Source organism: Malaclemys terrapin, chromosome 10, assembly GCF_027887155.1.
Source record: "Malaclemys terrapin pileata isolate rMalTer1 chromosome 10, rMalTer1.hap1, whole genome shotgun sequence".
In the NCBI taxonomy this organism is placed as follows: Eukaryota; Metazoa; Chordata; order Testudines; family Emydidae; genus Malaclemys; species Malaclemys terrapin.
In genome coordinates, this window is record NC_071514.1 from 50,764,089 (window position 1) to 50,788,384 (window position 24,296).

The 24,296-nt window shown below is 46.4% G+C and overlaps 1 protein-coding gene across 4 annotated transcripts in view; it reads right to left on the minus strand.

The window, feature by feature from the left end:
• LOC128844813 (ankyrin repeat and fibronectin type-III domain-containing protein 1-like) overlaps positions 1-24,296 on the minus strand; it is a 601,031-nt gene that overhangs the window by 570,560 nt on the left and 6,175 nt on the right. The window contains exon 2 of one of the 4 annotated variants that reach the window (XM_054042825.1): positions 23,052-23,177. The exons of the other annotated variants lie outside the window; for them this stretch is intronic. The gene's annotated coding sequence lies outside the window, so the exon portion shown is untranslated. The remainder of the gene's footprint in view (positions 1-23,051; positions 23,178-24,296) is intronic. 4 annotated transcript variants of the gene reach the window in all.

The following is a 24,296-nucleotide window of genomic DNA, read 5'->3' on the forward strand; positions in this document are numbered from 1 at the left end:
CTTGCGTGTTTTGTTTTGTTTTGCCTGGTAACTTAGTTTGTTCTGTCTGTTATTACTTGAAACCACTTAAATTCTACTTTTTATACTTAATAAAATCACTTTTGTTTAATTAATTAATTAACCCAAGGTAATTAATACCTGGGGGAGCAAACAGCTGTGAATCTCTATCAGTGTTATAGAGGGCAGACAATTTATGAGTTTACCCTGTATAAGCTTTATACAGAGTAAAATGGATTTATTTGGGGTTTGGATCCCATTGGGAGCTGGGTATCCGGGTGCTGGAGACAGGAGCACTTCTTAAGCTGTTTTCAATTAAATCTGCAGCTTTGGGGGCGTGTTTCAGACCCTGGGTCTGTGTTGCAGCAGGCTTGCATGTCTGGCTCAACAAGGCAGGGTTCTGACAGGCCCGAACTGGCAGAGAAAATGGGTTCAGAGGTAGTCTCAGCACATCAGGTGACAGTCCCAAGGGGGGTCTCTGTGATGGACCAGTCACACTAGTGTAGCAGGATAGACTCCCTGTGGGTGCACCCCTTCATGGCTGGGCATGGCAGCATGTCATGGAGTGTAGGGGAGTCAGGGCCCTGCACCCCACACTTCCTGCAATTCACCATGACTCTCAGCCAGCCAGTACAGCAGAAGGTTTATTAGATGACAGGAACAGTCTAAAACAGAGCTTGTAGATACAGAAAACAGGGCCCCTCAGTCAGGTCCATCTTGGGGGCTGTGGAGCCCAGACACAGGTTCTGGGCCTCCCCCAGTCAGCTCCAAACTGAAACTCCCTCTAGCATTCTCCCCCAGCCACACACCCCGGCTCCTTCTCCAGCCTTTGTCCAGTTTCCCAGGAAAAAGGTGTCACCTGGCCCCAACCCCCTCCTTGGCTCAGGTTACGTGCTGGCCATCAAGTATCATCCCTCAGTGAAGTCACACCCTTATATCCCACCACCATCTAGTATTAATGCAGACAGTAAACTAGTAAAACTCCCATGCAACATTACCAGGTTAATACTCCATACTCCATCACACAGCTCTCCTCCCCTGGTGCCACCTAGTGCTGGTCCTGGGTGGTCCACCTCTTCCCACAACACAGCCTTCTGGCCAGCTCACTGATTCAGCTCTCCAACCCTTTTGAGATAACAATCTCCAGCATTTAACTCAAAGACCTTGTGTCAGGCCTCTGGCCCCAGTGATCATTATACCTCACTCACAAGACTCTGAATTGTCCTTACCTTCACTGGGGAACTTCACACCATCTTCCCAGGGACTGGTAGGGGAACAGAAACCTGCCCTCAATACTGGGCTCCAGTCCAGGAACCCTAAGATGAGCAGCCAAAGTCTGCTCCATCAGGTTACAAAGTAGCAGCCGTGTTAGTCTGTATCCGCAAAAAGAACAGGAGTACTTGTGGCACCTTAGAGACTAACAAAATTATTTCAGCATAAGCTTTCGTGGGCTATAGCCCACTTCTTCAGATGCATAGAGTGGAACACACAGACAGAAGATATTTATACATACAGAGAACATGAAAAGGTGGAAGTACGCATACCAATTGTAAGAGGCCAATCAATTGAGATGAGCTATCAGTAGCAGCAGAAGAAAAAACTTTGAGGTGATAATCAAGATGATCCATAGAAGGTTTGAGGAGAACTTAACATGGGGGGAAAAAAATTCAATTAGTGTAATGACCCAACCATTCCCAGTCTCTGTTCAGGCCTAAGTTAATTGTATAATTTGCATATTAATTAGAGTTCAGCAGTCTCTCTTTGGAGTCTGTTTTTGAAGTTTTTTTGTTGCAAAACTGACACCTTCAAGTCTGTCACTGAGTGATTAGAGAGGTTGAAGTGTTCTCCCACTGGTTTTTGAATGTTATGATTCCTGATGTCAGATTTGTGTCCATTTATTCTTTTGTGTAGAGACTGTCCAGTTTGGCCAATGTACATGGCAGAGGGGCATTGCTGGCACATGATGGCATATATCACATTGGTAGATGTGCAGGTGAACGAGCCCCTGATGGTGTGGCTGACATGGTTAGGTCCTATGATGGTGTCATTTGAATAGATATGTGGACAGAGCTGGCATCGGGCTTTGTTGCAAGGATAGGTTCCTGGGTTAGTGTTTTTGTTGTATGGTGTGCGGTTGCTGGTGAGTATTTGCTTAAGGTTGGGAGGCTGTCTGTAAGCGAGGACTGGTCTGTCTCCCAAGATCTGTGAGAATGAGGGATCATCTTTCAGGATAGGTTGTAGATCTTTGATGATGCGCTGGAGAGGTTTCAGTTGGGGGCTGCAGGTGGCAGCTAGTGACGTTCTGTTATTTTCTTTGTTGGGCCTGTCCTGTAGTAGGTGGCTTCTGGGTACTCTTCTGGCTCTGTCAATCTGTTTTTTCACTTCAGCAGGTGGGTATTGTAGTTTTAAGAATGCTTGATAGAGATCTTGTAGGTGCTTGTCTCTGTCTGAGGGATTGGAGCAAATGCGGTTGTATCTGCTCCATCAAACACCTTGCTGCTCCTTCCTGGATCCCTTCCTACCATTAGTCTTTCTTCAGGCCTTTTTCCCAGCCCCTTCCTGGGCTTTCTCTAACGAGCAACACCTCCCCATGCTTCTCCACAGAGATCTGGTCATTCCCCTTGTGTCAAGGTCAGCCATGGGCCCTCGTGCCAATCCTGTGGAGTCTGGGTATCCCCGCTTTCTAGTGCCCAGAGAGGGACTGCAGAGTTCTTCCCACTCTTCCTGCGGGCCCTTCCAACTTCACTCCAAACACCTAGGGTTGCCAACTTTCTAATTGCGCAAAATGGAACACACTTGTCCCAACCCTACCCCACCCCTTCCCTGAGGCCCTGCCTCCTGCTTACCCCAGCCCCCCTCCCTCCGTCGCTTGCTCTCCCCCACCCTCACTCACTCATTTTCACCTGGTTGGGGCAGGGGCTTGGGGTGCAGGAGCGGGTGAGGGCTCTGGCTGGATGTGCACAAGGGGACTCCAGGCTGGGGTAGAGGGGTTCAAAGTGTGGGAGGGGGCTCTGGGCTGAGGCAGGGGATTGGGGTGTGGGAGGGGGTACGGGCTCTGGGCCAGGGGTGCAGACTCTGGGGTGGGGCCGGGGATGAGGAGTTTGGGGTGCACAAGAGGGCTCAGAGCTGGGACCGAGGGGTTCAGAGTGTGGGAGGGGGCTCAGTGTGAGGAGTGCAGACTCTGGGCAGCGCTGACCTCAGATGGCTTCTGAGAAGTGGCCGGCATGTCCCTCCGACTCCTAGGCGGAGGCACGGCCAGGTAGATCTGCGTGCTGCCCCTGCCCGCAGGCTGGAAACTATGGTCAATGGGAGCTGCGGAGCCAAGGCTCAGGTTGGGGGTAGCACGTGGATCCCCTGTGGCTGACCCTACACCTAGGAGCTGGAGGGACATATTACTGCTTCTGGGGAGCCGCATGGAGCCGTGTAGGGAGCCTGCCAGCCCTGCACCAACCGGACTTTTAACGGCGCAGTCAGCAGTGCTGACCGGAGTCACCAGAGTCCCTTTTCAACTGTAAAAAGCAACAGAGGGTCCTGTGGCACCTTTAAGACTAACAGAAGTATTGGAGCATAAGCTTTCAGACGCAACTGGGTGTTCCGATCAAAAACCAGACACCTGGCAACCCTACAAATGCCCCTTATGTTTCACTAAGGCCTTGGCTACACTCGGGACTTCCCAGCGCTGTGAAGCGCGAGTGTAGTCGCACCGCCAGCGCTGAGAGAGCTCTCTCGCAGTGCTGTATGTACTCCACCTCTCCGAGAGGAGTAGCTTGCAGCGCTGTGAGCAAGTGTGCAGCGCTGCAGGCTCTGATTACACTGGCGCTTTACAGCGCTGCACTTGCTGCGCTCCGGGGGGGAGGAGGACATTTTCACACCCCTGAGCGCAGCAAGTTGCAGCGCTGTACAGCGCCAGTGTAGCCAAGGTCTAACACTTGGCTTCACTGCCACTTGGGCTTCCTGACTAGGGCAACCCACCCCTGCCCCAGAACCCTCTAGATCTGGCTCCAGCCTTAAGGCCTCCTCGGCCTCACTCAGACTTTAACACAAGAGAGGAAACTCCCAGCTTCCTTCCTCCTGCATCACCTCCCTGGCCCTCCTCAGGCAGCTCTCCCACTGCCTTGTGTCTCTTCCTTTAGAGGATCCAGCTCCGCCCCAGTTGGGTTTGATCACCATTATGTTGAACACCAGGTGTCATACCAGGGCTCAGACTCCTGTTAGCACTTCTGCCATTTCCACATTTTCAGTTAGTTTTCCCCTCTCATTGAGAAATGGGCCCACCCTATCCTTGGTCTTCCTCTTGCTTCTAAAGTATCTGTAGAATGTTTTCTTGTTACCCTTTATGTCTCTAGCTAGTTTAATCTCATTTTGTGCCTTGGCCTTTCTAATTTTGTCCCTACATACTTGTGTTTGTTTATATTCATCCTTTGTAATTTGACCTAGTTTCCACTTTTTGTAGGGCTCTTTTTTTGAGTTCCAGATAATTGAAGATCTTCTGTTTAAGACAGCGTGGTCTCTTGCCATACTTCCTATCTTTCCTACACAGTGGGATAGTTTGCTCATGCCCTTAGTAATGTCTCTTTGAAAAACTGCCAATTCTCTTGAACTGTTTTTCCCCTTAGACTTGCTTCCCATGGGATCTTACCTACCAACTCCCAGAGTTTCCTAAAGCATGCCTTTTTGAAATCCATTATCTTTATTGTGCTGTTTTTCCCCCAAACCAGTCCTTAGAATCCTGAATTCTACCATTTCATGATCACTTTCACCCAAGCTGCCTTCCACTTTCAAATTCTCAATTCCTCCCTATTTGTCAAAATCAAGTCTAGAACAGCCTCTCCTCTGATAGCTTTCTCCACCTTCTGAAATAAAGAATTGTCTCCAATACATTCCAACAACTTGTTGAATAATCTGTGCCCTGATATGTTATTTTCCCAAAGGATGTTTGGGTAGTTGAAGTCCCCCACCACCATCATAGCTATCCTGGCAGAAGTTTACAGTATAGACCTGGTTTTAGTTAAACCAGTGCATTTTTGAATACAGACAAGGCCTTAGGTTCATGCCCAATAAAAGGGAAAGACCCGGTCTGTCTCAGCAACAGGGAAGCTCCAGCTCGACTGTTTGTGTTAAATATTTACCAGCTCATTTGCATGGCAGCTGGACTGCAGGCTGAATAGCATTCTATAAAGTATAGGAACAAGCCACTGCTTTATAGAGATAAAAGATAAAAGCATTTTTGTTTGTTTCATCTCCACCTTTAATCTGAACTACCCTTTTGTGCTGACGCTGTTAATGACGCCTCCGGGTCTTGACCAAGTCAAGAAAACTAGTGATTTCATCACTGCTTCCTTCACCTAAATGTCTCAGGAGACACAAGTGCTTCCCTTGGGCAGGCATAGCATCCTCAAGCACAGCTGCATCGCCTCCATTTCCTTACTTGACCCAGACCTCCGGTTTGCATTCAGCATCTGTAATCCTGGAGCGATTCTTAACCATGAATTCTCCCTCTTCCTCCCCCACCCATCTCTTATCAACACAGCTGCAGATTTGTCACTGGCAGGCCAATGTAAACGGGGTAGGGACAGGGACAGCAAAAACCACCAGCCCCTTTCTCTACAGGACATGTACTTAGAGAGACTCTTTAATTTAAGGCTCTGGCTACAGTAGAGATCGTACAGCACCAATGTAGCTGTGCCCCTGTACGCTCTCTGTGTAGCAGCTCTAAGCCGAAGGGGGAGAGACATTAATTAATCCACCCGCAACGAGCAGCGGTAGCTACGTCACCGATATACAGTCCATATCCGCGCTTAGCTCAGTAGAACTTACATCACTCAGGAGGTGGCTTATTCCCACTCCTGAGCGACATAAGTTATACCGACATAAGTGGTAGCGTAGACATAGCCTAGGTCTCTACTGTTGGGCCCTACAGTTCAGCTGCTGATCTGGCCCATAGATGGATAACTGCTGTCACCAATACTGCTAGATAAGATGATGGCTCTACTTCTGCTGAGACCCTCATCCAGGGTGGGTAAAAACTGAAGATTTTTTTTGAAAAATAAGTAAGATTTTTTTATATTTAAATAAATTCCAGTTTCAATTATAAAATTTTTCTTTTGAAAAATAAACCTGTTTAAGATTAAATCTGAATTTAATACAAAATATGGTAAGGCCTAAACTTGTTATAATTTAGTAGAAACATGTCTAGATATGAGAAGTTTATGTATCCAAAACATTTAGGGTTGTTTCGTTGAATAAAAATAAATTATGTGTTTTGTGTGTTTCATTAAATTCCAGTTACCACACTAATGCAGCTTGACAATTTATGAGCAAAAAGTTAATTATCTAGTAAATAAGCCATATATCATTAACCATTTTCTAATATACATTTTCTAAAAATGTACACTCAATAAGAATCTGAAAATATTAAGCTACATTTATTTAAGCAATTATATTTCCTTATCGTATACCCTCATAGGTAGCAAAAAGATGTACCAAATATAGCATAAAGGCTCTATTTAGTTGTAAATGAACATATTTTAAAGGTTTCATCTACTGATGAGAATGCATCTTTCTTTAAAAAAATAACTGAAGTACAAATGGAAAAGCTGATTACTGATGATTTAAATCAAGGCTTTCCACTTGATGATTCAAATCATGATTTAAAATGCCTTGATTTAAAAATCAATCCACATTGGTTGGAACAACCACATTATTCACAAGCAGCAGAAACACTTATACGGGTACCTCCAATGAGTTACAAAACCAATTGGCCCTGTCAACACTGGTTCTCCACTTGCAAAGTAACTCCCTGCTCTCCATGTGTCAGTATATAATGCCTGCATCTGTAACTTTCACTCTATGCATATGAAGAAGTGAGTTTTTTACCTAGGAAAGCTTATGCCCAAATAAATCTGTTAGTCTTTAAGGTGCCACCAGACTCCTTGTTGTTTTTGTAGATACAGACTAACACGGCTACCCCCTGATACTTAAAACCTTTGTCTCCACATTCCATCACATTTATCTACACACAAGCTTGCATCAGGGTAACTAACCAGGTTAGTTAAATGAGTGAAAACCCCTCTGTGGACACACACATTGCAATAATATGGGTTACATCATTTTAGCTTGTCACTGTAGAGATAAGCTAACCAGATAAAAACCAAGTTTAAACTGATTTAAGAGTGTCCACATACAATGCTGCACTGATTTATTATGTCAATTTAAAAATCACAACTTTAATTAATCAGTATAACTGTGCAGACCAGATCATTGCACAATATGTTTATGCCTTGTTTTTGAAAGTTTGTTAGGATTTAACTATTATTTTAATTGGTATAATTGTTTTTAATCCTGCTACTTTTTAGGCCAAGTTGCCTTGGTTACCACATACAGCCTTCAAAGGGACAGAAATATTACAGCATATTTTTAGAACTGCTAAAATATAGATCTCAATGGACTTTACTGCACAGACTTCTTCCTGTCTCATAACACAAGAACAAGGGGACAGTCACTTAAATTAAAAGATAGGAAATTCAAAACAGATAAAGAAAATCTTTTTTCACATGATGAGCAATTAGACTGTGGAACTCATGGCCTCAACAACATCCTGTGGCAAACAACCTGAGATTCATAAAGGGACTAGACATTTCTAAGAACATCAAGAATATCCAGCGTTGTTATAATTAGTGACAAACATTCTGGAAGGGATATTATACCTCATGCTTCAGGTGTTAAGTCAATCTCTGACTATTAAAGACCATAATGGAAATTAATCTGTTGAGCAGATAACCCTGCAGTAGGCTGATGGAGTGGTTACATCTTTGAAGCATCAGACAGGACACTGAACAAAATGGACCTCAGGTCCAATCTAATATGGCAATTCCTATGCAACAATGTCATAAATTTAAGGTCCAGTATATCACAACCTACCAGTGCTACACACAAATGCTCTCTAATTGCTGGTATCCCACCTCTCCAATGGCATAGTATATACATAGGTATTTATGGTTCAGGATATCTGACCCTAGACATATTAATTCCTGGACTACTGGTACATCAAGTATCCTTGCATCAAGTTGGGCCACATAGGATGAGGTGGACTGGGAAAGGAGGAAACATTGTGTCAGGTTTTTTTTTGTTTTTGTTTTTTTTTAAACAAAACAAACAGTTTCCTGTCTCATATGGAAACACCCTTAACCAATATAAGCACCTTTATACCAGTATAATTGCATCTGCTCTGGGAGTGGGTTTAACTATAGTTAAAGCAGTACAATTTATGAGTGTAGACAAGTCAAAGACGGGTGATTGAGGATGTGATAAACCTCATGGAATGCAGCACTTAACACCTAGTGGTGGATATTAAGTACTGGATTCATCAGGGATTAGAACAGTGGAACCTATTATAGTGAAATGAAGTTTCATTATAAGAGGAGCACAAATCCACTGAAATGTATATGAACACTTGGCAACTGCCAAATGGCTTCACTATAATTGGATTCCTTATAGCTCACAGTTACCTCTAAAGGATTCTCTCCCTCTCACATATACAGCTTCAATTATTTGAGGATCCACAGAAGAAAATACAGGTAACATTACCAACAAGATCTTTCTCTTCACTCCACCATGCACAGGCAGTTTTAAACAAAGCATCAGAGTCCTGACCTGACCCAGCCTGTTCAATAATTCTCTTCAGAGCTTTCAGCCTTGCTTCTCTTCATTTTTCTCAATGAGCTTTCATAACACAGACACACAGTGTTAAAGGAGCAAGTTTGCATGACAAAATCCCTATGGTTGAATTTGCATCTCTTAACACGTATGACTTTTGCCATGCAGCTAAATGGTATTGTCTCTTTCCAACAGATTATTACTGGCATGTCTGCTTCTACAGGAATCACAAATAGCCTCCAATAGACACGCCAAACTTAGTGGGCAGTAACAGTGTGGGCTTTGCAGTGTTGTGGGCTGCTGAAAAACAGATTAGGAAAATCTCACTGTCCAGCAATCCAGTCTAGACAAGTGACATTTCACTACTTATTGGACAAGCAATTTCCTGGGTGAAGTGACTGACCAGCATACCCAGCCTGAGGCTGAAAGTGGCCTTCAGTCTTGATTTCCTTGTAAACCCACGGAAGAGAAGTTCATCCCATGTTACACTTCGGAGATAGCTCACAGACACCAGTAACATGCTCTGTTCCTCAAATTCAGTCTGGGGTGCAAGTGGCTGAACTTAACTAGTGACGGAATTTACCAGTGTAGCAGGGTATCCAGACAAACAAAAAGACAAGTGTTCCACTGGAGTAGGATCTTGGAAGAAAGATTCTCAGGAGTTTTCAACCTGGAGTGGGGAGAGGGGAAAAGAAGATTCCAGCAAGAAACTCTCCCATGAGAAACATCCCTGAGATCTACCTGAGACGCAAATGGTGACCCCATATACACTTATGAACTTCCCTGACCCAGCATTCTCAGCTACTGAAATTCTAACTGGCGTTTTAAAGCCCGAATCTCCTAATTCACATTCCAGACCCAGCAGAATCAGAAGAGGACACAAAGGGCAAAGCCATAGCACTAACAAGAACTATTCCATACACCATATATATTTACACTGTAGTACCGTTGCTCCTCCTTCACTCCTCTGCCTTTGGCATGTCAGCTAGCAGTTATCAGCATTGTGCACTGCTCTAGGGGAAAGCAAACACTCCACAACACTTAGCTTTGCTTTGGAGAAAATACAAACTATGCTTAGTTCTGCTTTGGCTTGTCTTAGTTAGTGCACCCTGGTAAAGGGGATCTTCCCAATGATGCAGCTGCTTCTAAGGGTATGCCTACGCCACAATCAGCATGTGACTGCAGCTCACATAGACATATCCAAACTAGCTTCAATCCAGCTAGCTCAGGTACTGAACCAGCACAGCCACAGAAGCATGGGCTAGCAGCCCTGAGTAATTATCTGGGGTTCCAGATGGGCTTGTTTAGTTCACATTGAAGCCTCTGCTACACCAGCTTCACTGCTTTAGTACCCAGGTAGCTAGATTGAAGCTAGCTCAGGAATTTCTACTCAAGCTACAAACATCCAAGACTGCACTGTGGGCATACCCTCTGTGACCAGTTTACAGAGAAATACTATGTTTTAATATCAGGGGGTAGCAGTGTTAAAAAACAACAAGGAGTCCGGTGGCACCTTAAAGACTCGGGAAGAAGGAGGATCCGGGGAACTACAGGCCAGTCAGCCTCACCTCAGTCCCTGGAAAAATCATGGAGCAGGTCCTCAAGGAATCAATTATGAAACATTTAGAGGAGAAGAAAGTGATCAGGAACAGTCAGCATGGATTCACGAAGGGGAAGTCGTGCCTGACTAACCTAATTGCCTTCTATGATGAGATAACTGGCTCTGTGGATGAGGGGAAAGCAGTGGATGTGTTATTCCTTGACTTTAGCAAAGCTTTTGATACGGTCTCCCACAGTATTCTTGCCGCCAAGTTAAAGAAGTATGGGCTGAATGAATGGACTGTAAGGTGGATAGAAAGCTGGCTAGATCATCGGGCTCAACGGGTAGTGATCAATGGCTCCATGTCTAGTTGGCAGCCAGTTTCAAGTGGAGTGCCCCAAGGGTCGGTCCTGGGGCCGGTTTTGTTTAATATCTTTATTAATGATCTGGAGGATGGTGTGGACTGCACTCTCAGCAAGTTTGCAGATGACACTAAACTAGGAGGCGTGGTAGATACACTAGAGGGTAGGGATCGGATACAGAGGGACCTAGACAAATTAGAGGATTGGGCCGAAAAAAACCTGATGAGGTTCAACAAGGACAAGTGTAGAGTCCTGCACTTAGGACGGAAGAATCCCATGCACTGCTACAGACTAGGGACCGAATGGCTAGAAAAGGACCTAGGGGTCACAGCGGACGAGAAGCTGGATATGAGTCAACAGTGTGCTCTTGTTGCCAAGAAGGCTAACGGCATTTTGGGCTATATAAGTAGGGGCATTGCCAGCAGATCGAGAAACGTGATCGTTCCCCTTTATTCGACATTGGTGAGGCCTCATCTGGAATACTGTGTCCAGTTTTGGGCCCCACATTACAAGAAGGATGTGGAAAAATTGGAAAGAGTCCAGCGGAGGGCAACAAAAATGATTAGGGGTCTGGAGCACATGACTTATGAGGAGAGGCTGAGGGAACTGGGATTGTTTAGTCTCCAGAAGAGAAGAATGAGGGGGGATTTGATAGCAGCCTTCAACTACCTGAAGGGGGGTTCCAAAGAGGATGGAGCTTGGCTGTTCTCAGTGGTGGCAGATGACAGAACAAGGAGCAATGGTCTCAAGTTGCAGTGGGGGAGGTCCAGGTTGGATATCAGGAAAAACTATTTCACTAGGAGGGTGGTGAAACACTGGAATGCGTTACCTAGGGAGGTGGTGGAGTCTCCTTCCTTGGAGGTTTTTAAGGCCCGGCTTGACAAAGCCCTGGCTGGGATGATTTAGCTGGGAATTGGTCCTGCTTTGAGCAGGGGGTTGGACTAGATGACCTCTTGAGGTCCCTTCCAACTCTGATATTCTATGATTCTATGACTAACAAAGCTTTGCCTCTCCTGGAATTGACACCTCCTCATCTATTGGGCGTGGACTACATCCACCCTGATCGAATTGGCCCTGTCAACACTGATTCTCCACTTGTGAGGTAACTTCCTTCTCTTCATGTGTCATTATATAATGCCTGCATCTGTAATTTTCACTCCATGCATCTGAAGAAGTGAGGGTTTTTTTACCCACGAAAGCTTATGCCCAAATAAATCTGTTAGTCTTTAAGATGCCACTGGACTCCTTGTTGTTTTAATAGTAAAGATTCAACCTGCACTGGTTAAAGAAAAAGAATTTTTAAAATAATGAACCAAATTCAGGTTCCAGGTGTTCAAAACCAAGAGATATTTTCCTCTTGTTTTACCCTGTAACTAGTAGGGCAGGCAAGATTAGGAACCTTCTGATGTTGTCCTATGACACAGCCTTAGCCATCTTGGAGGTTTCATCTCGGTAAAATAGGGTAGGACTTCAAAATGAGCATTCACAAGCTTGCCAAGATAGACCAGTCACCTAATTCCTAGAAAAACAGTTTAATCAATTCTCTTGGCCCTGGTCTACACTATGAGTTTAGGTCGAATTTAGCAGCGTTAGACCGATTTAACCCTGCACCTGTCCACACGACAAAGCCATTTTTGTTGACTTAAAGGGCTCTTAAAATCGATTTATGTACTCCTCCCTGACGAGGGGATTAGCGCTGAAATTAACATCGCCGGGTCAAATTTGGGGTAATGTAGATGCAATTCAATGGTATTGGCCGTCGGGAGCTATCCCAGAGTGCTCCATTGTGACCACTCTGGACAGCACTCTCAACTCAGATGCACTGGCCAGGTGGACAGGAAAAGCCCCAGGAACTTTTGAATTTCATTTCCTGTTTGGCCAGCGTGGCGAGCTGATCAACACAGGTGACCCTGGAGTCCCAGAATCGCAAAAGAGCTCCAGCATGGACTGAACGGGAGGTACTGGATCTGATCGCTGTATGGGGAGAAGAATCCATGCAGCAGGCAAGCGGAGAATCCCTTCTCCCCAGCAGCCAGGAACCGTTCATCACCCTGGAGCCAATACCCTCCCAAAGCAGGCTCCCGGACCATGAAGCTGGAGAAGGCACCTCTGGTGAGTGTACCTTTGTAAATATAATACAGGGTTTAAAAGCAAGCGTGTTTAATTTGCCCTGAAGACTTGGGATGCATTCGCGGCCAGTATAGCTACTGGAAAAGTCTGTTAACGTGTCTGGGGATGGAGCGGAAATCCTCCAGGGACATCTCCATGAAGCTCTCCTGGAGGTATTCTAAAAGCCTTTGCCATGCGGTGGGTGGAGGCCCGTTCATGCTGAGCTGTTCGCATTTGGCTGAGAGGGATCTTCCCTGGTACTAGCCACACGGTGGGGACGGGGTGGAGGGGGAGGGGTGAAGCACATGTGCTATAATGTGAATCGCTTGATTCAGTGTGAAATAGTCTTCCCTTTGTTCTCTAAAATGTATCTTTTTAAATACTACTCTCCCTTTTTTTCCTCCTGCAGCTGAAAACGTTTCTACGCTCCCCCTATCCTCTCCGTCCCAGAGGAGAATGAGCCTAATGTGGGAGCAAACAGACATGCTCAGGCGTCTGGTGGAGCTGCAGGAAAGGCAGCAGGACCACAGACCGCTGCTGCAGCCCCTGTATAACTGCCTGCCCTCCTCCCCAAGTTCCATATCATAGAATCATAGAATATCAGAGTTGGAAGGGACCTCAAGAGGTCATCTAGTCCAACCCCCTGCTCAAAGCAGGACCAATTCCCAGCTAAATCATCCCAGCCAGGGCTTTGTCAAGCCGGGCCTTAAAAACCTCCAAGGAAGGAGACTCCACCACCTCCCTAGGTAACGCATTCCAGTGTTTCACCACCCTCCTAGTGAAATAGTTTTTCCTGATATCCAACCTGGACCTCCCCCACTGCAACTTGAGACCATTGCTCCTTGTTCTGTCATCTGCCACCACTGAGAACAGCCGAGCTCCATCCTCTTTGGAACCCCCCTTCAGGTAGTTGAAGGCTGCTATCAAATCCCCCCTCATTCTTCTCTTCTGGAGACTAAACAATCCCAGTTCTCTCAGCCTCTCCTCATAAGTCATGTGCTCCAGCCCCCTAATCATTTTTGTTGCCCTCCGCTGGACTCTTTCCAATTTTTCCACATCCTTCTTGTAGTGTGGGGACCAAAACTGGACACAGTATTCCAGATGAGGCCTCACCAATGTCGAATAAAGGGGAACGATCACGTTCCTCGATCTGCTGGCAATGCCCCTACTTATACAGCCCAAAATGCCGTTAGCCTTCTTGGCAACAAGAGCACACTGTTGACTCATATCCAGCTTCTCGTCCACTGTGACCCCTAGGTCCTTTTCAGCAGAACTGCTACCTAGCCATTCGGTCCCTAGTCTGTAGCAGTGCATGGGATTCTTCCGTCCTAAGTGCAGGACTCTGCACTTGTCCTTGTTGAACCTCATCAGGTTTTTTTCTGCCCAATCCTCTAATTTGTCTAGGTCCCTCTGTATCCGATCCCTACCCTCTAGTGTATCTACCACGCCTCCTAGTTTAGTGTCATCTGCAAACTTGCTGAGAGTGCAGTCCACACCATCCTCCAGATCATTAATAAAGATATTAAACAAAACCGGCCCCAGGACCGACCCTTGGGGCACTCCACTTGAAACCGGCTGCCAACTAGACATGGAGCCATTGATCACTACCCGTTGAGCCCGATGATCTAGCCAGCTTTCTATCCACCTTACAGTCCATTCATCCAGCCCATACTTCTTTAACTTGGTGGCAAGAATACTGTGGGAGACAGTATCAAAAGCTTTGCTAAAGTCAAGAAATAACACATCCACTGCTTTCCCCTCATCCACAGAGCCAGTTATCTCATCATAGAAGGCAATTAGGTTAGTCAGGCACGACTTCCCCTTCGTGAATCCATGCTGACTGTTCCTGATCACTTTCCTGTCCTCTAAATGTTTCATAATTGATTCCTTGAGGACCTGCTCCATGATTTTTCCAGGTACTGAGGTGAGGCTGACTGGCCTGTAGTTCCCCGGATCCTCCTTCTTCCCTTTTTTAAAGATGGGCACTACATTAGCCTTTTTCCAGTCATCCGGGACCTCCCCCGATCGCCATGAGTTTTCAAAAATAATGGCTAATGGCTCTGCAATCTCACCCGCCAACTCCTTTAGCACCCTCGGATGCAGCGCATCCGGCCCCATGGACTTGTGCACGTCCAGTTTTTCTAAATAGTCCCGAACCACTTCTTTCTCCACAGAGGGCTGGTCACCTTCTCCCCATGCTGTACTGCCCAGTGCAGCAATCTGGGAGCTGACCTTGTGCGTGAAGACAGAGGCAAAAAAATCATTGAGTACATTAGCTTTTTCCACATCCTCGGTCACTAGGTTGCCTCCCTCATTCAGTAAGGGGCCCACACTTTCCTTGATTTTCTTCTTGTTGCTAACATACCTGAAGAAACCCTTCTTGTTACTCTTAACATCTCTTGCTAACTGCAACTCCAAGTGTGATTTGGCCTTCCTGATTTCACTCCTGCACGCCTGAGCAATATTTTTATACTCCTCCCTGGTCATTTGTCCAATCTTCCACTCCTTATAAGCCTCTTTTTTGCGTTTAAGATCAGCAAGGATTTCACTGTTTAGCCAAGCTGGTCGCCTGCCATATTTACTATTCTTTCTACACATCGGGATGGTTTGTTCCTGCAACCTCAATAAGGATTCTTTAAAATACAGCCAGCTCTCCTGGACCCCTTTGCCCTTCATGTTATTCTCCCAGGGGATCCTGCCCATCTGTTCCCTGAGGGAGTCAAAGTCTGCTTTTCTGAAGTCCAGGGTCCGTATTCTGCTGCTCTCCTTTCTTCCTTGTGTCAGGATCCTGAACTCGACCATCTCATGGTCACTGCCTCCCAGGTTCCCATCCACTTTTGCTTCCCCTACTAGTTCTTCCCTGTTTGTGAGCAGCAGGTCAAGAAAAGCTTTGCCCCTAGTTGGTTCCTCCAGCACTTGCACCAGGAAATTGTCCCCTACACTTTCCAAAAATTTCCTGGATTGCCTGTGCACCGCTGTATTGCTCTCCCAGCAGATATCAGGGTGATTAAAGTCTCCCATGAGAACCAGGGCCTGTGATCTAGCAACTTCTGCTAGTTGCCAGAAGAAAGCCTCGTCCACCTCATCCCCCTGGTCTGGTGGTCTATAGCAGACTCCAACCACGACATCACCCTTGTTGCTCACACTTCTCAACTTTATCCAGAGACTCTCAGGTTTTTCTGCAGTATCATACCGGAGCTCTGAGCAGTCATACTCCTCTCTTACATACAACGCAATTCCCCCACCTTTTCTGCCCTGCCTGTCCTTCCTGAACAGTTTATATCCATCCATGACAGTACTCCAGTCATGTGAGTTATCCCACCAAGTCTCTGTTATTCCAATCACATCATAGTTCCCTGACTGTGCCAGGACTTCCAGTTCTCCCTGCTTGTTTCCCAGGCTTCTTGCTCCTCACCCAGACGCCCAAGAACGCGGGGGGCGGGGGGGGAGGGGAGGAGGCGGCTATGGGCACCCAGCCACTCCACCCCAGAGGATTGCCTAAGCAACAGAAGGCTGGCATTCAATAAGTTTTGAACTGTAGTGTAGCATTGTCCTTCCCTCCTCCATCACCCTACCCGGTGCTTCCCTCCTTAACTGCCCCTCCTAGGCTACCTTGCAAGTTTTCCCCCTATTTGTGTGATGAATTAATAAAAAATGCATGATTTTGAAACAATAATGACTTTATTGCCTCTGAAAGCAGTGATCGAAGGGGGGAGGTCGGTTGGCTTACAGGGAAGTAGAGTCAACCAAGGGGGCAGGTTTTCATCAAGGAGAAAAACAGAATTGTCACACCGTAATTGGACGCCAGGCAATTTGCCTCAACATCCCACCCTGCCATAAACGTCTCCCCCTTACTCTCACAAATATTGTGGAGCACACAGCAAGCAGCAATAACAATGGGAATATTGGTTTTGCTGTGGTCTAACCTAATCAGTAAGCTGCACCAGGGAGCTTTTAAACATCCAAATGCACATTCTACCACCATTCTGCACTTGCTCAGGCTATAGTTGAACAGCTCCTTACTACTGCCCAGGGTGCTTGTGTATGGCTTCATGAGCCATGGCATTAAGGGGTAGGCTGGGCCTCCAAGGATAACTATAGGCATTTCAACATCCCCAATGGTAATTCAACTGTGAGGGCTGCTCTCATCTTGGTATTCTTGCGCTTCAGGGCAGAGGAAAGCAAGTCACAAAGTTCCATGAAAGTGCCCTTACGCATGCGAAAATTTCGCAGCCACTGGGAATCATCCCAGACCTCCAACACTATGCTGTCCCACCAGTCTGTTTGTTTCCCGGGCCCAGAATCGGCGTTCCATGGAACAAACCTGCCCCATTACCACCATGATATCCAAATTGCCAGGGCCCATGCTTTGAGAGAAATCTGTGTCCATGTCCTCACCACTATCATGATCGCGCTGTCATCGCCTCCTCGCCTGCTTTTGCAGACTCTGAACATACTGCAGGATAATGTGTGAGGTGTTTACAACACTCACAACAGCAGCGGTGAGCTGAGCGGGCTCCATGCTTGCCGAGGCGTGGCATCTGCAGGAAAGCAGAGTTGCAGCGGAAGCGGTGGATGACGACGGTTAGCACTGCGCACATTTCCCGATGAAGAACACACGTTCCCAGAAGAACCATGACAGACAACCTGGAGAAATTCGCTATCGAGGCAAGAGCAGGAGAGCAGAGTTGCAGCAGAAGTGGTGGATGACTATGGGATGTCACGAGAATAGATATTTATAAAGAACGACAAGAGGACCGGAGAGGTGGATTCATGTCACCAGGAGAGCAGAGTTGCAGTGGAACCAGTGGTTGGATGACAACGGTTAGCAGTCCTACTGCACCATCTGCTGAAAGCAGTATGGCATCTGCACGGAAAAAAGGCGTGAAACGATTGTCTGCCATTGCTTTCACGGAGGGAGCGGCGACTGACCAAAACCACCCGCGACAATGTTTTTGCCCCATCAGGCATTGGGAGCTCAACCCAGAATTCCAATGGGCGGCGGAGACTGCGGGAACTGTGGGATAGCTACCCACAGTGCAACGCTCCGAAAGTAGACACTGGCCTCGGTACTCCACTGACTTAATGCACTTAGTGGGGACAAACGCAATCAACTGTATAAAATCACTTCCTAAAAAAATCGACTTCTATAAATTCGACTTAATTTCGTAGTGTAGACATACCCTTGGACTAATTCAACTGAATAGAGACCACCTGAGTTGTACTGGAAATGGAAGCAACATCCTTCATTGGAACAGTATTTCATAGAGCATAGTAAAGTGCAGGAGACACCTTGGCTAACTGCTAGACCAAATCCTCCATTTATACCATTAAGGACACTGCCAAGGAAAGGACACAAGTAGGACTGCATATGACTCACTTGCAATGAAATACGTACCAAGAGCCAGATCGAAAGCCCATTTAAATCAGTGGGCTTTGGATTGGACCTTATCTACGGTAAATTCCACTTGTAAATTGGGGTGGAGGAGAGACGGCAAGGCAACAATCCTGGTAGGTCAGTGGCACACACTGATAAAGGGTCATGTGGCTCCCACAATTATATCAGCTATTAAAAGACTAGAAAGGAAAGAGGCATATTAACAAAAACATTAATACCCCGCAATCAGAAATTTCTATGAAGAACCATATACCTTGCAAGTGAGAAAGCAGAATGACTCTTCTTAAGCAATCCCATATAAGTTCCTTAAACTCCCCAAGGAGGGAGTCAAAGTGCTGGTCTCCTCTGGAGTTACAAGATGACAATGACCATGGGAGTAATTTTAAAGGGACATTCCATCAACTTTAAAAAAAATGGAGAAACACTGACTACCCTAGTGATACAAGTAGCACCTAAGTAAACGAGATTGGGGGGGGTCTCTTTGGAGATACAGTTTGTGCATTTAACAGCACTTTGCATCTAGTCACTCGCACTGTTTCCCGTATGTAGTCTTTTTCCTGTTTGTGTGGGACTCAGACAACAAGAGGAGAGAGAAGAAGCAGTTAGGGAAATTTTTAGATATGAAAATATGATCGTAAAACCATAGAAATTGGCAGGAGGGGGCCCTAGAACTGCTTTCAACTAACTTTTTGAACTTGTTCCTTTAAAGAGTCAAAAGCCCTGATCATTTCTGAGTGGGATTTTAAAAATTCCTGTCTCACCAAGGCTGCTCCGGATGTACAATGCAGCTTTCCAGAAGGGAAAGTCCCCAAAGCAAGCTGCATGATTCATTTTGAAACCAGAGAAGCCCCCTGAAAAAATGTGGTCAATCATACTGTCCCATCTCCTTATTGTGGACACGTCAGTAGCTACTGAATAATCTGGCCGCTTCAGCTAATTAGCGCAGATTAGACTGACTAGGTTAGGGGTATTAATGCTTAGTTAGTTACAGGATAACCCTGTAACAGGGATCAGCAACCTTTGGCACGCAGCCGGTTTGTTTACCTGCCATGTCTGCAGGTTCGGCCGATCACAGCTCCCACTGGTGGCAGTTGGCCGCTCCAAGCCAATGGGGATGCGGGAAGCGGCAGCCAGCACATCCCTCAGCCCGCACCGCTTCCTGCGGCCCCCATTGGCCTGAAGCGGCGAACCGCAGCCAGTGGGAGCAGCAATCGGCCGAACCTGTGGACACGGCAGGTAAACAAAATGGCCCAGCCCACCAGGGGCTTACCCTGGCAGGCTGCGTGCCAAAGGTTGCCGATCCCTGCCCTATAAGAATGTTGAGCAACTTCTGCATCTCTTGACCTTTTCACTTCTGGGAGACAGCCAGGATTGGTGCTCTCACTGAGCAAACCAGGAATAAACTGTTCAAAGTGTTGGGGTGGTTTCATCTAGGGGACATGGATCTATTCCTCACCAAAAGCAGTTCTTATAGTAAATGGATACAACTCCAGCCACTCTGAATTAGAAGTGGGTACCAATCGAGGCTGCCCTCATGACAACTCTTCACTGACTCAGCACACAGCTTTCCTGGCGTGCAGGAGGGGACAACACCAGACAGGACATTAACAAGATGACTCTTGACACGGAAGATATTTTTGAAAATTGTACCAGACTCTGCAAATCTGATTGGCTATTTTCCATTTAGGAATTTGTCAGGTTTTCACACCACGGCTAATAACCCTGAGAAGAGGCCTGGCAAGGCCAGACTGATAATTCTGCAGTGCTCTCATACTCCCCCTTTAAACCAGCCACAATACAAAAGTATCAGATACCTTGGAGTCAAAATCCCCTCACATGTAAAGGATTTGTGCCAGGTAACAATCCCTGTCTAATTACTAAATTAAAGAGACGTCTCTCCAGATTATACTATTTCTCCTCTGGCCCTTTGAGAGGATTAGCCTGATGAAAATGGTAATTTTGCCTCAGCTACATTGTTACATGCAAAGGCTGCCTGTAGTTCTAAACAATAGAAATAGCCTTGCAGAATTCACATGGAATGCCTGTGTAACAATTCCTAAGCGATGAACTGTCCCCATTGATAAAGAAGGCTCTACCTTCCCAGATCTCAAAAATATGTAACATGTCATGTCAACTGAGGTTCCCAGGAGACTGGATTAGGGAGATGTATCACTATACCCCACTGTAACGATACAGCATAGGACTGGTACATCAACCCAGCTCCCTGGTGCAGGCAGCATTCCTCCCAGTTTCACAGACTGCAAGAAGCATTGGGCCAGATCCTTTGTACAGATTAGTTATGTGGCCTGCAACAGTGACTGGGAGGTTCCAATGCTATCCTCACCCTAAACTGGCCAGGCTCACCTGAAGCCCACAATTGATGCATTTTCAGAAAGAGAAGGACAAATGTGGAGCAGATCTCTTTTGGAGCGAAGGCATTCACTCTTTCAAATGGCATATTACAAATTGATCGTGACTTCTGTGTCTGTAAGGCGTCTGCCACAATGGGGGCCCGGGACACTATCACAACACTAAATAACAATACTCTGCCTTTCTGTAACACCTTCCAAACAAATACGTCCAAGCACAATTCCTAGCCAATCAGTAGCAGTAAGATTTGCTACCCTTCAGGATCAATAACCCTTGACCCTGAATTTCCTTCACAGTGACCTTCAGTAGAAGGTGGTTTGCTGTTCTGGACCGACCCCAGTCCCAGAGGGGACTGTGTGACTGCAGCCTTCCAACTCTATCAAGGCATCAGCATGTGGCAGGCAAAAGGGAACCCCATTCATAAACAGTGGTGTTACCTAGCAGCTCTGTGTTCTTAGGGAACCAGGGCGCAGTACCCAGCCTGTCTGACTCACCAAAGACCTTCCCTCCCCCTTCCTGCCCCCAGCCTCTGCTTGAACTAAATCTGCATCAGAAGAAAGACTTACAAAAAGCAATGAAAAGGAAGTGGGAGACACACCTAAATCACTGGGATAAGGAGGACATGATTAAGGAAACTCACTGGGATAAGGAGGACATGATTAAGGAAACCCTCCTCATTTGCATCGAAGATGGGAGAAGGAGGCATCTCCATTAGCATACAGAATGGAGAACAGAGATTCCAAGACAAGAACCGCACGGAACTCTGGGACCAGAAAAGCAGGGAAGCACTGCATGATGGGGGATCTCTGCTCCAGATGTTAATGAACCCACGCCTGCACACACCCAGCTCAGTAGTTATCAGACCAATTCTAGTAATGAATCCTTTATTGGTATCCAAAATAGTGAAGCTCCCTAATTGAATTGTGAGCTCCCTCCAAGGACCACCACCAAAAGCCAGAAATGATCAGCTCCCATGGTCTAGCCTGAACAAAACAACTTTGATATACTCCCTTGTTTACACATAAATCTAGTGGTAATCCCTTGAACCATTGTTGTTTCTCTCCAAAATCCCCTACCCGTGCTCAAGTAACTGTTCTGATGCCTGGATACAAAATCTGCATCAGTTCCATTGGGATTTCATCTTTCATGCTGGGGGCGCTGCCTGTCTCCAGCACTCTAGACCCTCAGCTACCACCACCACCTGAGACCCCTGATTGATTCAAGCTTCACAGAGTGGTGAGAACCCAGCTCGCTCTCTCTCTAAGTCTTGTATAGCCTTCTGACCCTGACTTGTGTGATCAGTTATAGTTTTCTAAACCTGACTTTTATAATCAATTTAAGTTAGATTTAATATTATAACTGTTTTGTTTGTTTGGCTCCCCTATGGTTATTACTTGGCAATAAATAGCTTTAATAATTAAGCTGGTTGCTTCTCTCTCTCTCCCCTCCACCCCTCCCCCACCCCGGTGGGTGTTTTTTAGTTTCCTCATTCACTCTGCAGCAACACTCCTCATACCTAAACTAAAAGATCCCTGCAGCGCCCAAAAATCCTGTGGGATTTGCTCATCAAGTGGGTTACTACCAGAACAATTGTAATGTGAAAGTGGGGATAGAGACGTGCTGAACCTGGGACATATGAGGGTGGCAGCTTGCAAGTGCTGCTCGACCCAATCTGCTGAGTCCTGGGGCATATGAGGGTTGCAGATTGAAACTGCTGCTCGACCCAGCCTTCTCAGGCGTGCTCTATTCCAGTGCAGGGTCCATGGCGTATGAGGGTGACAGGTTGGAGGTGCTGTTCGACCCAGCCTGCTGAGTCCAAGGGCCTATGAAGGTGACAGCTTGGAAGTGCTGCTCAACCCTAACTACTGAGTCCAGGGACATACAAGGGGTCAGCTTGGGAGTGCTGATTAACCTGGTCCTCTCAGATGCGCTTTGTTAATAGGTGTGTGTATGTGCGTCCGATTCTGGGGCTGGAAGAACCCAGCCCTGGAGAACCTAGGTCCTGCAGGATAGCTCCATTGGGAGGGAACTTGCAGCAGGGAGTAGAGCTACATATGAGAACACAAGTGACACAAGCAGTCCATTGATAGACATACAGACACCCCCCTTCCCCTCCCCCAAAGAGTAACCCCAAAGTAATGGGCAAAGCTGGTAACAGTGGAACCAAGAACTACCCTAGAAGGCAACAAAGAGTCCTGTGGCACCTTATAGACTAACAGACATATTGGAGCATAAGCTTTCGTGGGCGAATACCCACTTCATCAGACGCACGTGGTGGAAATTTCCAGAGGAAGATATAAATATACAGGCCAGAATCAGTCTGGAGATAACGAGGTCAGTTCAATCAGGGAGGATGAGGCCCTCTTCTAGCAGTTGAAGTATGAAAACCAAGGGACTCCTTTGACGAAGTGAGTATTCACCCACAAAAGTTTGTGCTCCAATATATCTGTTAGTCTATAAGGTGCCAAAGGACTCTTTGTTGCTTTTTACAGATCCAGACTAACACAGCTACCCCTCTGATACCCTAGAAGGATTATTTGGAGGCCTGTGTTAAGTGCCTTGCATACACTTAGTGCTACACAGATAATGCACTGCAGACAGCCACTCGGTGGAGTCTTACCGCCAGTGGGACAGTGTAGATGGCTGCTTCAGATGCTCTGCCAAGCAGATCACTCTTGATTCCACAGTCATGAAGTTATTCCATCCAGTGAGCACTAGGTGCCTCCAGGTCACAGCCAGAGGCGTGCTGTAGATACGATGGAATAAAAACTGGGTTTGATATTACACTTTCCATGTACCCCAAAACATTTTACAGACTACTGAGCTAGAAACTAAAAGTGCCACAACTACGCAGGCAAACGCAGCAGCTAGTTGGAGCTCAGCTAGACATCACAGAATGCTTTGGATATCAGAAGCTTTTATATTGGTTGCTAGAGCAGGGACCTGGGGTGTTGGGGAGGACAAATTGTATTGCATCCAGTTTTGCACCCCCCACTACAGAAAGGATGTGGACAAATTGGAGAGAGTCCAGCAGAGGGTAACGAGAATGATTAGGGGACTGGGGCACATGACTTATGAGGAGAGGCTGAGGGAACTGGGCTTATTTAGTCTTCAGAAGAGAAGAGCGAGGGGGGGATTTGATAGCAGCCTTCAACTAGCTGAAGGGGGGTTCCAAAGAGGATGGATCTAGGCTGCTCTCAGTGGTGGCAGATGACAGAACAAGAAGCAATGGTCTCAAGTTGCAGTCGGGGAGGTCTAGGTTGGATATTAGGAAAAACTATTTCACTAGGAGGGTGGTGAAGCACTGGAATGGGTTACCTAGAGAGGTGGTGGAGTCTCCATCCTTAGAGGTTTTTAAGGCCCAGCTTGACAAAGCCCTGGTTGGGATGATTTAGTTGGCGTTGGTCCTGCTTTGAGCAGGGGGTTGGACGAGATGACCTCCTAAGGTCTCTTCCAATACTGATCTTCTATTATTCTATGAAATGGAAGCTATATAATGCCATGGTACAGAGAACTAGGAATTGTATGGCAGGAGGGGGTAACCTTACCCCGTGACCACCAATAATGTCAATAGTTTTCCCATTCTCTTTTTCAGATACTTCACTGCAATGACCTTCGAGCACCCAGTAATGGAAGGACATTCATGCAACTACATTCTTTAAAGGTTAAAGTTGGCAGAGCAGAGCAGGCATGAGGTGATTCAATAATAGGCTAAGTCAGATGAGTCGGCAGCAACCCTCATAAATGGGGAGAGGAGAAAAGGGACACTGGGAAATAATTTGCCAGCATCCTTTTAAGTTGCATACCAAGAGTCACTTACTTCCCTCAGTTCTCATGCTGAACACTTGCATCAATGGGAGTTGCA